The 13,467-nt window shown below is 42.9% G+C and overlaps 1 pseudogene; it reads right to left on the bottom strand.

Moving 5' to 3' along the window:
• Positions 1 to 3,279: 3,279 nt before the first annotated feature.
• Positions 3,280 to 4,416, bottom strand: LOC131413933 (olfactory receptor 11A1-like; annotated as a pseudogene).
• Positions 4,417 to 13,467: the final 9,051 nt, after the last annotated feature.

Below are 13,467 nucleotides of genomic sequence, written 5' to 3'. Positions count from 1 at the left end.
GTCTTGTGGCTACCCAAGACAGACCTCATGTGTAAGTTACAAAGCTTGTTAAAACTGCCACCTACCAACCTGGATTGGTCTGCCTCTTTCTTCAGTCTCTCCTTGCCCCCCGCTGCCCCATGTAAAAGCACCAGCTTTGAATTTCACCCAGGGAACTCCTGAGGTTGTGAATCAGCACCTGGGCAATCCCACTGATCTGAGAAAGACAAAATCAAAGTTTGGGGCACCTGAAGGAACTAAAAATTGTAGGATAGAGATCAGAGAGGAAAGATCTCTCTGAGGAGGAAACCCCAAGATACATTTGAAGGGGTGAGGCATCTGTGAGCTGTGACTGATTGCACATGTAAAGAGAAAGACCATTTGAGATTTATCAGAGAGAAGCTGCTGTAGGATTGAAATGAAACAGACCCTAGTAGTGGAGCAGGGATGGGAGAAGAGCAGTACCAAGAGAATGTGTTGTTCTGGCTCTGCTAAAGTGGGGAAATTCCATTAACACCTCATTAATACCTGTCATCAACCTGACACAAAGTTCAAGCCTTAAGAGTGAAAACCATATCCTTGAGTAAGGCCTACTCCACACCTGGCCCAACACAGGCCGAAACCAAACCGTGACTATGCCCACCAGGAAGAGAATTTGGAGGGGGGTCATGTCACGCTAGAGAGGCTTCCAAAGCACCTGGGGCTTTCCAGAAATCCACACCACCAAAGCATAAAACCAAGCTTGCTCCAGTTCAAGATGACCCTCTGTGATTTGAAATGTTTGCTAGAAAAAAACAATATTCTTTTGTACAAGATAACAGAATTTAGAGTTTCTATAATGAGCTGTATTCAGTCAATGTCTTATACAAAGATGTGGGAAAATCTGATCAATATTCAAGGAAAAAAGAGATCAATAAAAACTGAACTTGATGTGGCCCAGATGTAGGAATCTACAAAGATTTTAAACAGCAATCTACATGTTAAAAACATTAAAAGAAAAATGTTAAAAGAATTAAATCACTTTGGGCATTAATCATCAACTTTCATCATGGATCCTAAAAATATTAGGTGAAAGGTTGATTGGGAACAGAATAATACATGAATCAGACTGATGCCGCCTGGACGTACTGGTCAATAATATACACAGCATCACTAAAAGTGCAAGCAGCAAACATTGTGTGCCTCACAAGACGATGCAATAGAAATAACACCAGCAACTTTGGGATAGTCTGCTGAAAAATTAATCAAGATCCAATCTAGCTTCTAACTCAGGCAACTCAAGTTTATCAGCTTTGTAGTGTGCCTGACAATTAGTATTTTTTTGTTATAATGTAAGTGCACGATATTATGCTTTTGATTGCCTAGGCATCCATTTCAAAGACATCCATCTTGAAACATATTGCCAACTACACAACGAGATAAAGACGCGGGCCACCCCACCCATGAAGTTCCCCTTTTACAAAGTCCTGGGTGACTTAGATAACAGACCAAGTAAGTAACCCTGCTTTTCTTTTCTTGCACTTTAATTTCCGCTCTTATGTTTTAAATTCACCAACAAAGAGTGAACCCGCAAAACCGTAAGCACTTCACCCTTGACTCCAGTAAAGGGAGGGCCCCAGGTCCTTGCTCTCTCCCTCTCTACACAAGACCTGTCTGCATAGCTGCAGACATGCCACCTACCCTTCAGGACTTTTGAATAATAAACTTTGTTTATTCAAAGTTCCCTAATGGCTGTTGCTGAGGTGTGCCTTGCAACCATAGTAAGAACCACAAGGGCCAGTACAACCATAACATTGTTTCTGGTCAGAGAAATGTCTGTAGGGGCTCATCACAAGTAGTACCAGCCCAGGTGAGCGCCCGAAGCATTCCCAGCTATAGCATCACTACCGATAGGCTGAGATTGACACAAAATAAGTTTATATAAAATACAGGACGTAGGAATAGAAGTTAAACGAAACCATAAGTAAGCAATAATTCCAATTTAGAGTATGGGACGTTCCAGAAGACAGATAACCAGATTTCTCCATTAACTCAATGATGTAAAAAAAAGAGGGGAAGAGGACTACTCTGAAATAAGGCACTAAGAAGCATAACAAGATACATCGTGTGAACCATGTTTGCATCCTAATTTTAAGAATTTACTTAAACATAATTGGAAAAATTTGAACATGGCTTATGTATTAGATGATATTGAGGAAATATTGATAATTGTCTTAAGTATCATAACGGCAGGGTTGGCATGTTTTTTAAAAATGTCTTTATCAGTCAGAGAGCATACTAAATACTTGTCTATGGAATACATACTTACACAACTTACACATATGGAATTTGCTCTATAATTTTCCAGAAAAACAAGAGATATAGGTAGTTGAAATAGGATTGGCAAATGTTGATATTGAAGCCAGATGATGGCTACATGGGGGTGTATAAATTCTCTCTACCTTTGTGTATGTTTGAAATTTTATACAAAAGTTAAAAATAAGTAAATAAAATGCATTCAGCTTTAAATTTTTTTTTGAGGAAGATTGGCCCTGGGCTAACATCTCTTGCCAATCTTCACTCATTTTCCCTTTTTCTCCCCAAAGCCCCAGTAGGTAGTTGTATGTCATAGTTGTACATCCTTCTAGCTGCTCTATATGGGATGCTGCCCCAGCGTGGTCTGACGAGCGGTGCACAGGTCCGTACCCAGGATCCAAACTAGCGAACCCTGGGCTGCCTAAGCGGAGCGGACGAACCCAACTGCTAAGCCACTGGGCCAGACACCAGCTTTAAATTTTTTTAATATGCATATCCTTAGACCTGGCAATTCAACTCCTAAGAATTTATTATAGGAAAATCTGGATGTAAACTATGTTTGTATGGTGAAGGAATTGAATGCAACTAAAAATCCCACAATAGAAGATCATTTAAACAAATCATATTTAGCTATACTAAAAAGCCCAGAAAAATAAATAAGTACATAACTTCTCGAAATAGAAATATGTTCAAGACATAATATTCAGTGGAAAACCAGATTATAAACTTCCATGAACCAACAAGTTTATATACATATATACACATGATGCAAGTAGCCAGTATATATGTTTGTTTTGTGTTCCTACTTTTGTATATCTATTTTCTGTATTAAATATCCATTGCCTATTAAATAAAGAAATAATAAAAGATCAAAGTAAAAATTCTTGTTAGCACTTGAAAATTATTGCTCTACCATTCTCATTTTTTAGAATAACTATAGAAGCTTTCGGAGAGGGAAACATCAGAATAGAACAAAGTTCATCCTCCCCAACCAATCCTGGCTGACATCCTGATAGAGATATGCAAAGTCCAAATAAAATCTTCACCACAATCCTCCTTCAGTCTAGTGTTTCTGTTTGCTTAACGTAGAGAAGCCTCTGTAGCGCCTGATGAACTTCCTTATTCCTCAGGGTGTAGATCACAGGATTGAAGAGAGGGGTGACCACAGTGTAGAGCAGGGCAAAGACCTTCAAGAGGAGCTGGGAGTGGACAGCAGATGGTGCAACGTACAAGACGATGAGAGTTCCATAGAACGTGGCCACTACAGCTAAGTGAGAGGAGCATGTGGAGAAAGCATTTTGCCTAGTGGCCCCAGCAGGAATTCTCAGCACAGCTACCACAATCCAGGCATAAGATGTCAGAATCAGTCTAAAGGGAACAGTAAGGCAGACCACAGAGAGAATGAACGTTTCATCTGGGCTGTGCTGGGATCTGAGCAGGCCGGGCCCATCAAAGACATGAAGTCACAGTAAAAGTGGTCAGTGTAGCTGCGACCACAGAATCTCAGCTGGGCCATAAGGCTCACAACCAATCCATCTACCATGAAGCCAGAGAGCCAAGCTATGACTACCAGCCCCAAGCACCATCTGGGTCCCATGAGGAGTGGGTAGCGGAGTGGGTAGCAGATTGCCAGGTAGCGATCATATGCCATGACAGCCAGCATGAAGCATTCAGCTGTGGCTAGAGAACCAAAGATAAAGAACTGGAGAAAGCAACCAGGCAGAGAGATAGCTGCCTCCTGCAAGAAGCCCTCCAACATTTTTGGCACTACTGTGGAGGTATAAAGGATCTCCAGGAAGGATAGATTGGCCAGGAAGAAATACATGGGTGTGTGGAGCCTCTGGGAGCTAACCACTGCCACAATGATTAGCATATTCCCTATGATGATGGAGGTGTAGATGAGAGTGAGCACAATAAAGAAAAGGAGATGCAGCTCAGCTGTTTCATAGAAAACGAGGAGGACAAATTCAGTAATAGTTTGGCTTCCTGTGGAGACAATTTCCATATGGATAATCCAAGTTTCTGTCTGGTAGTGATTAACGGAGAACTTTTAGTGCAGCTCTATATCTTCTCCAAGCTTCAGATAAGTAGGGCTAAAATGGAAAAGATAAAAGTAGATCTCCAAAACAAGAATCACTTGCAGAGTCCTCATCTGTCCCCTTTTAAGTTGCTTTCTCTTCTCCAACTCCTATCATTCCCTGCATTCCTGATTTATGCATATTCTTTAAGCCTGGGGAGAGTTTATCCAAACTCATGATTTCAATCTTCAGAGCCCTAGTAATTCAACCTACTATCTCTACGATATAATAAATTCCATCATCCTAATCTGTATGACCAGTGATATAGCCTCTCTTGTGTGCAACTGTGTAATATCCTCCAAATGCCTGCTAGACATGTCCTGTCATCAACTCAAAATCAGCATGGTCTAAAACTAACTCTCATATCATCCCCAACCACAACTAACCCCACTACAAGTGGTTTGAAAATTCTGCCTTGATTCCCAATCTTACTGTATCACAGTCATCTTAATACCTTCTCTCATTCCCCATCTCCCAATCACTGGAATCTCATCAATTGTTGCTTAGAAAATTCTTATTTACATTCTCTCCTCACTATCCCACCATTAATCTTACAACCTCTTCACAACTGTCTTAGCACAATTACCTTCTGTGTAGCATTCTAGTCTCTAGTTTTCCCTCTCCTTTACCAAATAGTCTTCTTTAAATTCAAGTTTCATCAAATTATTCAATATTTTATAGTGGAAATGAGATAAACGACAATGTCTGGGAAAGTGTAGGTGCTGGGGGAGCAGAGAGAGACCAAACCCAGACTGGGGATAGAGGAGGGTGTGAGAATCAAGGTCAAGGGAAGGCTCCCTGAAGAAGGTAGTTTGTAGGCTGAGTTTTGAAGGACAGATAACAGTTGACCAGGCAAAGGACAGGAGAGTGGGCAGAATATTCCAGGCAGGAGAGACATATATGAAAGCACAGGTGCATAATTGAGCTTCTAAAGATTGGAAAATGGGTCTTTGTACCTGCAGCAAAGATCTCATATGCTATCCAAAGGATGTGTGTGTTTATACTAAGACAGGAGAATACATCAAATGATTAAGACTAGAGGGGAAAGCTATAGAAAAAAGAAAGATATATATATATATATCTGTATATATGTGGATGTATTTTCATGTATGTGTATATACATACCAAACCCTAACAATGTTATTTTCTAGGTTTGGGGATTAACAAGTATATATTACATTTATTATCACGTAAAATCTGAGTTGTTTTTAATACAAATACTCTAGAACATCAGTTGCCTAAAAGACGGAAACTGGATGGCTGAGGGCCAAAGGTGGATGGGAGACTTTTCACTGTATACTATTTTGTGTTTTTGCCTAAGGCCAAAAATGTCCTTTGCATAGAATCCCATTTCCCACTCCCCTGCTTATTGCTACTATGAAATCTTCAAAGCCCCAGCTTAAGTTTCACCACCTCCATGAAGCTTCCTTTACTAACGGAGCCCTTTATTTCTTGAGCAATCATGTACTAAGTATCTAGCATATGTAAGATATACCAGGTGCTGAGGATACTAGGCCAACTAAAAGTGGTCCATACTCTTAAGGAGATTATGATCTGGTATGGAAGATTGACAATCAACAGATAATTGAAATACACTAAAAGAGAGTTAATGAAATTAATCTGGAAGAAATATTAGTGAAAGGAAGTTATCCTGAAGTGATCAATGATTTCTGTGGAAAATGGAACATATGGAGGTGAGAGCATTTCAGGTAAAAGGATAACCATGAGTAGATACTGAGGCAAGAAACAGTATAGAATGTGAGGAAGGGATGGAATTGTCAGGGTGAAAGTAGCCAAGGGCAATTAAAAGAAATTCATATCAGATTAAGTAGTAGAATTGAGGTGAAGAGTGGTGGAAGATAGGGACAGAGAGGTGGGCCAGGACCAGAGCATGGCGGGGGAGGGCACTTCCCCTAAAAAGCAGGAGCTAGAGCTTTAGCCTGTTGGCAAAAAGGCACAGCTGATGGCTTTTAAACACTAGGGTAGCATGGTTCAACCTGCATTTAGGTAGTTTTAAGGAAGCTAGACCCAAGGAAACAAGGATAAAGAAAGGAATGACTCCACACAGCTGAAACCTGGTGTGCAACTGTGTGCTGCCTTGAATTGATCATTCATTATTTTATGGTTTGCACTTTCTCCTCCACAAAAAGACTGCTAGTTTATTTATCACAGAGATTAAAATTTGTATCCACCACATTCAACAAAGTCCTAAAAAAAGATGAAATCTCAAATATCCAATATTTAAAACCACCTCTCCCATAACCAAGCTCATGTGAAGTGATCAGAGAGGGGTTCTGTACTTCAAAGACCTAGAAATCCCACAGGTTCTGTTATCATCCTCCAGCTCCTGCCTCTAGAATTTATTCCCTTACCCTATACCCCATCTGTACTTCCTTGTGATATGAACTTGGCACTCCTCTGTAGACCTCCTTTAACTCCTAGATCATTTATTTGGCCCAAGCCCAAACTGAGGCTTGGAATCTTTCTACAGGATTCCTCTCCAGGAGCAGAAGTAGGCGTGCAAACCAGGCTAGAACACCTCCAGTAATAAATGGCTCACCACCACCACCTCCCAGGAAGTCAGTGCCAACATTGGATCATACTGACTCTTGGTAATTTATTCCTATAATGAACCAAGATACTCCTGTAGGTTCCACTCATTCATCCTCCAGGGCATAAATAAAGCATATTCCTTCTTTTCTATGACAGCACTTTAGCTAGCTGAAACCCAGAATGACATGGAGTAGAGGACAGGGCATCAAGGACAAATATAAGTTTAATAATTTTTTGGTGAAACTGGCATGTGCTCATTGCAATCCATTTCATGACTTTGTTCAAAGGAACAATAGTAACACCTCTCTCATTCTGACTCTCTTCTAAAGGCTATTTCAGGGAATGCAGAATGAGTCTAAGAGCAAGTAGAGGAACCAAAGGAAAGGAAGTTCCATTGACCTCCAAATGCAAGAGGGTAAAGAAGGTGCAGCAGTCAGAGGCATACGTCCCTGGGTGGCAATCTGTAGGGCAACACAAAGACTTCAGTCTTGGCAAAACCAAGCCCCCAACATACACACAACATGGAAAGAGAGAGAAGAAACACATTACAATATCCCAGGCACCATTTACCTTCATTATGTCACTGAAAAATGCTAAACAATGCTGATTTATCCAGGTATGTGGTTAGAAAATAACAGCTTGGATGAGAATGAGAGCAAAGAGTGAAATATAAATATTCTGGGAGCCCAGGGTATTAAGCTGCTTTCAATGAGGCCAAGTGGTATAATCCACCTGTACATGAGCTGGTCAACCTTAAACAAAAGAAAATTTTCACTTCCTATTCCCAAATAGAACACCTAATTTAAATAAATGTGTGCATGTGGTCACAGAATCTGTTAGCAAATTTCATGAAAATATGATCATATTCCATCTCCACAACCTGATTGTTCTTGAGAGTGTTTTAAAATTCAGTCACATGAAAAACTATTTTCATGTCATAACATAATCCTGGCTTTTCAGACGACTGCATTCCAACCCTATTTTTTCAAGGGGTTGGTGGAATGAGAGAAAAGAGGAAAGTAAAGAGCAGTTAGTAGGATATGAGGATTATAGAGAAACGACAAAGACATAGCAACAGCAGAGCTTACTGGATAAGAGACCATTATTCCCTTAGAAATAGAAAGGGATCATGGAAGAGGGGAGGGGTTGAATTTAGAGTTGGAAGATTCCAAGGAATGGAGCTAAATTTAGAGTTGGAAGACTCCAAGAAATGCTGGAAGAGTTTGAAATCAAGATGAATTTCACCATGCTAACTGACAGGAAAGTGAAAATAGTGCAAAATATCTGTTTATTATCTGAAAAACACCCAATCACAGACTCAACTCTATATGGGTAAAAGTCATAGCAGGGAGTCCTCAATTATAACTATCAGCATTTCTGGAAAGGAATTCAAAGAACATTCCAAGAAAAAATATTTGAAGAAATATACCAAACTGAATTTTAATTTATCTTTGGGAATGATAAAAAATTATTCTCATATATTTTGTAATTTCTGTTAAACATGTTATTTTTATAAACAAAAAACAGTGAATAAATCTTAATTTACGTTGAATTTTTAATCTGTTAACTCTCTTCTATCCTCTTTGGAATTACTCTATAGTAAAGCAGAAAAACACAATGAAAAAAATTTATAGAAAACTTCATTTAGATAAAGGGAGAGGAGAAGTCAAGATGGCGGCATAAGCAGACTCAGAACTCACCTCCTCCCGTGGACACAGCCAATTTACAACTACTCGTGGAAAAATTACCCCTGAGACAGAAATGAAAACTGGATGAGAGGAACTCCTGCAACAACGGACAATCCTAACTGAGGTAGAAGAGGCAGAGATTCACTTCTGGAGAGGAAAAACACCGCCTTCACAAGCCGCCAGCTTCACGGCCGCCGCGAGCGGCTCACAGGTACTCAGCCTCCCTGGAGGCGCAGGATCTGAGGCGGGCAGCGCCCCCACTGTGGGCATTTTGTGGGTCCAGCACAATCAAGACGAGTGGCATAATATCTGACTTTGCCTGCTACTAAAGCATTGGGGAGTACCCCCAGAAGAGCTGGTTCACAAAGAAACTAAAACCGGCTCTTAAATGGCACGTGCGCAAACTCACCTGTTTCAGAAAGCATCCTAAAATCACCAGAAAGAAAGGTGCACAGTGCTGTGGTGAAAAGAGACTCACCTAATAGGCCCTGAGTGCATCTCGGTGAGGGGCGAGACCTCTCCAGGGACTGGGACGTTGGCGGCGGCCATTGTTGTGGCCTGGTGTGGGCGTGCTGACACAGACGCCATTGGAGTTCTACCTGAGGCCTGCTAGCCCAGGCCTGCCGCACCGGCTAGAGCCCCGATTTAATCCAGCTCAGCCAGGGCAGGCAGCCCACCCCAGAGACTGGCCCCACCCAACAACAAGCCCTCAGGCAACTTATGGGCCTGCATAGATTGGTGACTGGATTCTCTGCAGCCTGGCAACTGAGCAGACTTTAGTGGGGCAGGGTGTGCACAAGGAGTGGGTGGAGAGTGTGGGGTGGTGGCGGAGTGTGTGGGGCTCCCGCCGTGGAGAGACTGTGTCTGCTTGGGGAGGTCGGGGCACGCACACGGGGCAGGACTGTGTTGACTGTGTGTGTGGACCTGCGGGTGGCAGGGCTTGTCAGCTGCAGAAGACTTGTGCTTCTCAAAGACCCACATAGAAGGTTTGCCCCACCTTCCAAAGCCTGAAACAATTGGGTGCTCGTGTGCCTGAGGCCAGCTACACCCAGCTGCAATCCTCAGAGAGCTGACAAGAGACCTAATAGGCTAGAGGCTTACAGCAATTGTAAGGCCCTGAGCCTAACAACCTGCCACGCTGGGGGCCTACTCACTTAAAATAAATACTGCAACACAACTGTGGTATTAGAACTTGCAGCCAACTGTGCTGGGGCTTCCCACATCTGATAAAGAGACTGAAGGGCCCACAACAACTACAAGCAGCTGAGCATTACAACAGCTGACCAGGAGCATAACTCGGCCTCCCTGGGTGCCTACAGGGAGAGCAAACAGGCCACAACAGAAGGACACACGTAGCCCACATAGGGGTCACCCCTGGAACATTGAGAACTGCAAGCCTCCTAAGGCATCACTTACATAAGGTCACCTATCCAAGAGCAGGAGACGTAGCTGACCTACCTAATATGTAGACACAAGCACAGGGAAAGAAGCAAAATGAGGAGGCAAAAGAATACATTCCAAGTAAGGGAACAGGACAAAACCCCAGAAAAGGAACTAAGTGAAACAGAAATGAGCAACCTACCCAACAGAGAGTTCAAACTAAGAGTGTTAGGGATGCTCACTGATCTGGGGAGAAGAATAGATGAACTCAGTGAGAATGTCAACAAAAAAATGGAAGATATAAAAAAGAACCAATCAGAAATGAAGAATACAATACTGGAAATGAAAAATTCATTAGAGGAACTCAAAAGTATAGTAAAGGATACAAAAGAACGGATCTGTGAGCTGGAAGAAAGATTAGAAGAAATTACCCGGATATTTGAGGAGAGGCGGAGTCAAGATGGCAGCGTAGGCAGACTCTGAACTCACCTCCTCCCGTGGACACAGCCAATTTACAACTACTCGTGGAAAAATTACCCCTGAGACAGAACTGAGAACTGGATAAGAGGAACTCCTGCAACAACGGACAATCCTAACTGGGGTAGAAGAGGCAGATATTCACTTCTGGAGAGGAAAAACGCCGCCTTCACAAGCCGCCAGCTTCACGGCCGCCAGGAGCAGCTCACAGGTATGCACCCTCCCTGGAGGCACGGGGTCCTGAGCCAGGGAGCACCCCCACTGTGGGCATTTTGTGGACCCAGCACAATCGAGACCAGCGGCATAATATCTGACTTTGCCTGCTACTAAAGCATTGGGAAGTACCCCCAGAAAACCCGGTTCAGAAAGAAACTAAAACTGGCTCATAAAGGGCCTACGCACAAACTCACCCGTTCCAGAAAGCATCCTAAAATCACCAGAAAGAAAGGTGCACAGTGCTGTGGTGAAAAGAGACTCACCTAATAGGCCCTGAGTGCATCTCAGTGAGGGGTGAGACCTCTCCAGGGACTGGGACATTGGCAGCGGCCATTGTTGTGGCCTGGTGTGAGCGTGCTGACACAGACGCCATTGGATTTCCCCCTGAGGCCTGCTAGCCCAGGGTCTGCTCCACCCGCTAGAGCCCCGATTTAATCCAGCTCAGCCAGGGCATGCAGCCCACCCTAGAGACTGGCCCCACCCAACAACAAGCCCTCAGGCAATTTATGGGCCTGCATAGATTGGTGACTGGATTCTCTGCAGCCTGGCAACTGAGCCGACTTGAGCAGGCAGGGTGTGCACAAGGAGCGGGTGGAGAGTGTGGGGTGGTGGCGGAGTGTGTGGGGCTCCCGCCGTGGAGAGACTGTGCTTGGGGAGGTCGGGGCACGCACACGGGGCAGGACTGTGTTGATTATGTGTGTGGACCTGTGGGCAACAGGGCTTGTCAGCTACAGAAGACTTGTGCTTCTCAAAGACCCACATAGGAGGTTTGCCCCACCTTCCAAAGCCTGAAACAATTGGGTGCTCCTGTGCCTGAGGCCAGCCCCACCCAGCTGCAATCCTCAGAGAGCTGACAAGAGACCTAATAGGCTAGAGGCTTACAGCAATTGTAAGGCCCTGAGCCTAACAACCTGCCACGCTGGGGGCCTACTCACTTAAAAGAAATACTGCAACACAAATGTGGTATTAGAACTTACAGCCAACTGTGCTGGGGCTCCCCACACCTGATAAAGAGACTGAAGGGCCCACAACAACTACAAGCAGCTGAGCATAACAACAGCTGGCCAGGAGCATAACTCAGCCTCCCTGGGCGCCTATAGGGAGAGCTAACAGGCCACAATAGAAGGACACACGTAGCCCACATAGGGGCCACCCCTGGAACATTGAGAACTGAGGGAAACACACTGGAAGCCTCCTAAGGCATCGCTTACATAAGGTCACCTATCCAAGAGCAGAAGACGTAGCTGACCTACCTAATACGTAGACACAAGCACAGGGAAAGAGGCAAAGTGAGGAGGCAAAAGAATACATTCCAAGTAAGGGAACAGGACAAAACCCCGGAAAGGAACTAAGTGAAACAGAAATGAGCAACCTACCCGACAGAAAGTTCAAACTAAGAGTGTTAGGGATGCTCACTGATGTGGGGAGAAGAAAGGATGAACTCAGTGAGAATGTCAACAAAGAAATGGAAGATATAAAAAAGAACCAATCAGAAATGACGAATACAATACTGGAAATGAAAAATTCACTAGAGGGACTCAAAAGCAGAGTAGAGGATACAGAAGAACGGATCCGTGAGCTGGAAGAAAGACTAGAAGAAATTACCCAAGGTGAACAGGTAAAAGAGAAAAGAATTAAAAAGAGTGAGGACAGTCTAAGGGACCTCTGGGACAACATCAAGCGCACTAACATCTGTGTTACAGGTGTCCCGGAAGGAGAAGAGCGAGACAAGAGGGCAGAGAATCTATTTCAAGAAATAATAGATGAAAACTTCCCTAACCTAAGGAAGGAAACAGACATCCAGGTACAGGAAGCACAGAGAGCCCCAAACAAGATAAACCCAAAGAGGCCCACACCAAGACACATCATAAGCAAAATGTCCAGAATTAAAGATAAAGAGAGAATCCTAAAAGCCGCAAGAGAATGTCAAGTTACATACAAAGGAAACCCTATAAGGCTATCAGCTGACTTCTCAGCAGAAACCTTACAGGCTAGAAGAGAATGGCACGATATATTTAAAGTGCTAAAAGGAAAAAACTTACAGCCAAGAATACTCTACCCAGCAAGGTTATCATTCAAAATGGAAGTAGAGATCAACAATTTCCCAGACAAGCAAAAATTAAAGGAGTTCATCAACAAGAAACCAGTGCTACAAGATGTGTTAAAGGGACTGATTTAAGGGGAAAAGAGAAGACCACAAATAGGAAAAATTATCTATTTCCATGATAAGAGGGTAAAGGATACAAATGCACAAAAAAGAGGTTAGATATGATATCAAAAACATAAAAGGAGGGAGGAGGGGACTTAAAGAGTACAGCTTTCAGACAGAGGTCAAACTGAAATGACCATCAATTCTGTATAGAAGAAGAAAGGAACAGAGAAGGACTATTAAAACACTGGGAAAAAAAAAAGTTGAAAAATGGCAGTAAGTACATACTTATCAATAGCTACTTTAAATGTCAATGGACTAAATGCTCCAATTAAAAGGCATAGGGTGGCTGAATGGATAAAGAAACAAGACCCATATATATGCTGCATACAAGAGACACACTTCAGACTTAAAGACACTCACAAACTGAAAGTGAAGGGATGGAAAAAGATACTCCACACAAATGGCAATGAAAAGAAAGCTGGGGTAACAGTACTCATATCAGACAAAATAGACTTTAAAAAAAAAGCTGTAAAAAGAGACAAAGAAGGGCATTACATAATGATCAAGGGAACAATCCAACAAGAGGATATAACACTTGTAAATATCTACGCACCCGATATAGGTGCACCTAAATATATAAAGCAATTAT

Source organism: Diceros bicornis, chromosome 14 (assembly GCF_020826845.1).
Source record: "Diceros bicornis minor isolate mBicDic1 chromosome 14, mDicBic1.mat.cur, whole genome shotgun sequence".
NCBI lineage: Eukaryota > Metazoa > Chordata > Mammalia > Perissodactyla > Rhinocerotidae > Diceros > Diceros bicornis.
Note: the sequence above shows the minus strand (reverse complement) of the source record. Positions and strands in the feature narration are given on the sequence as shown.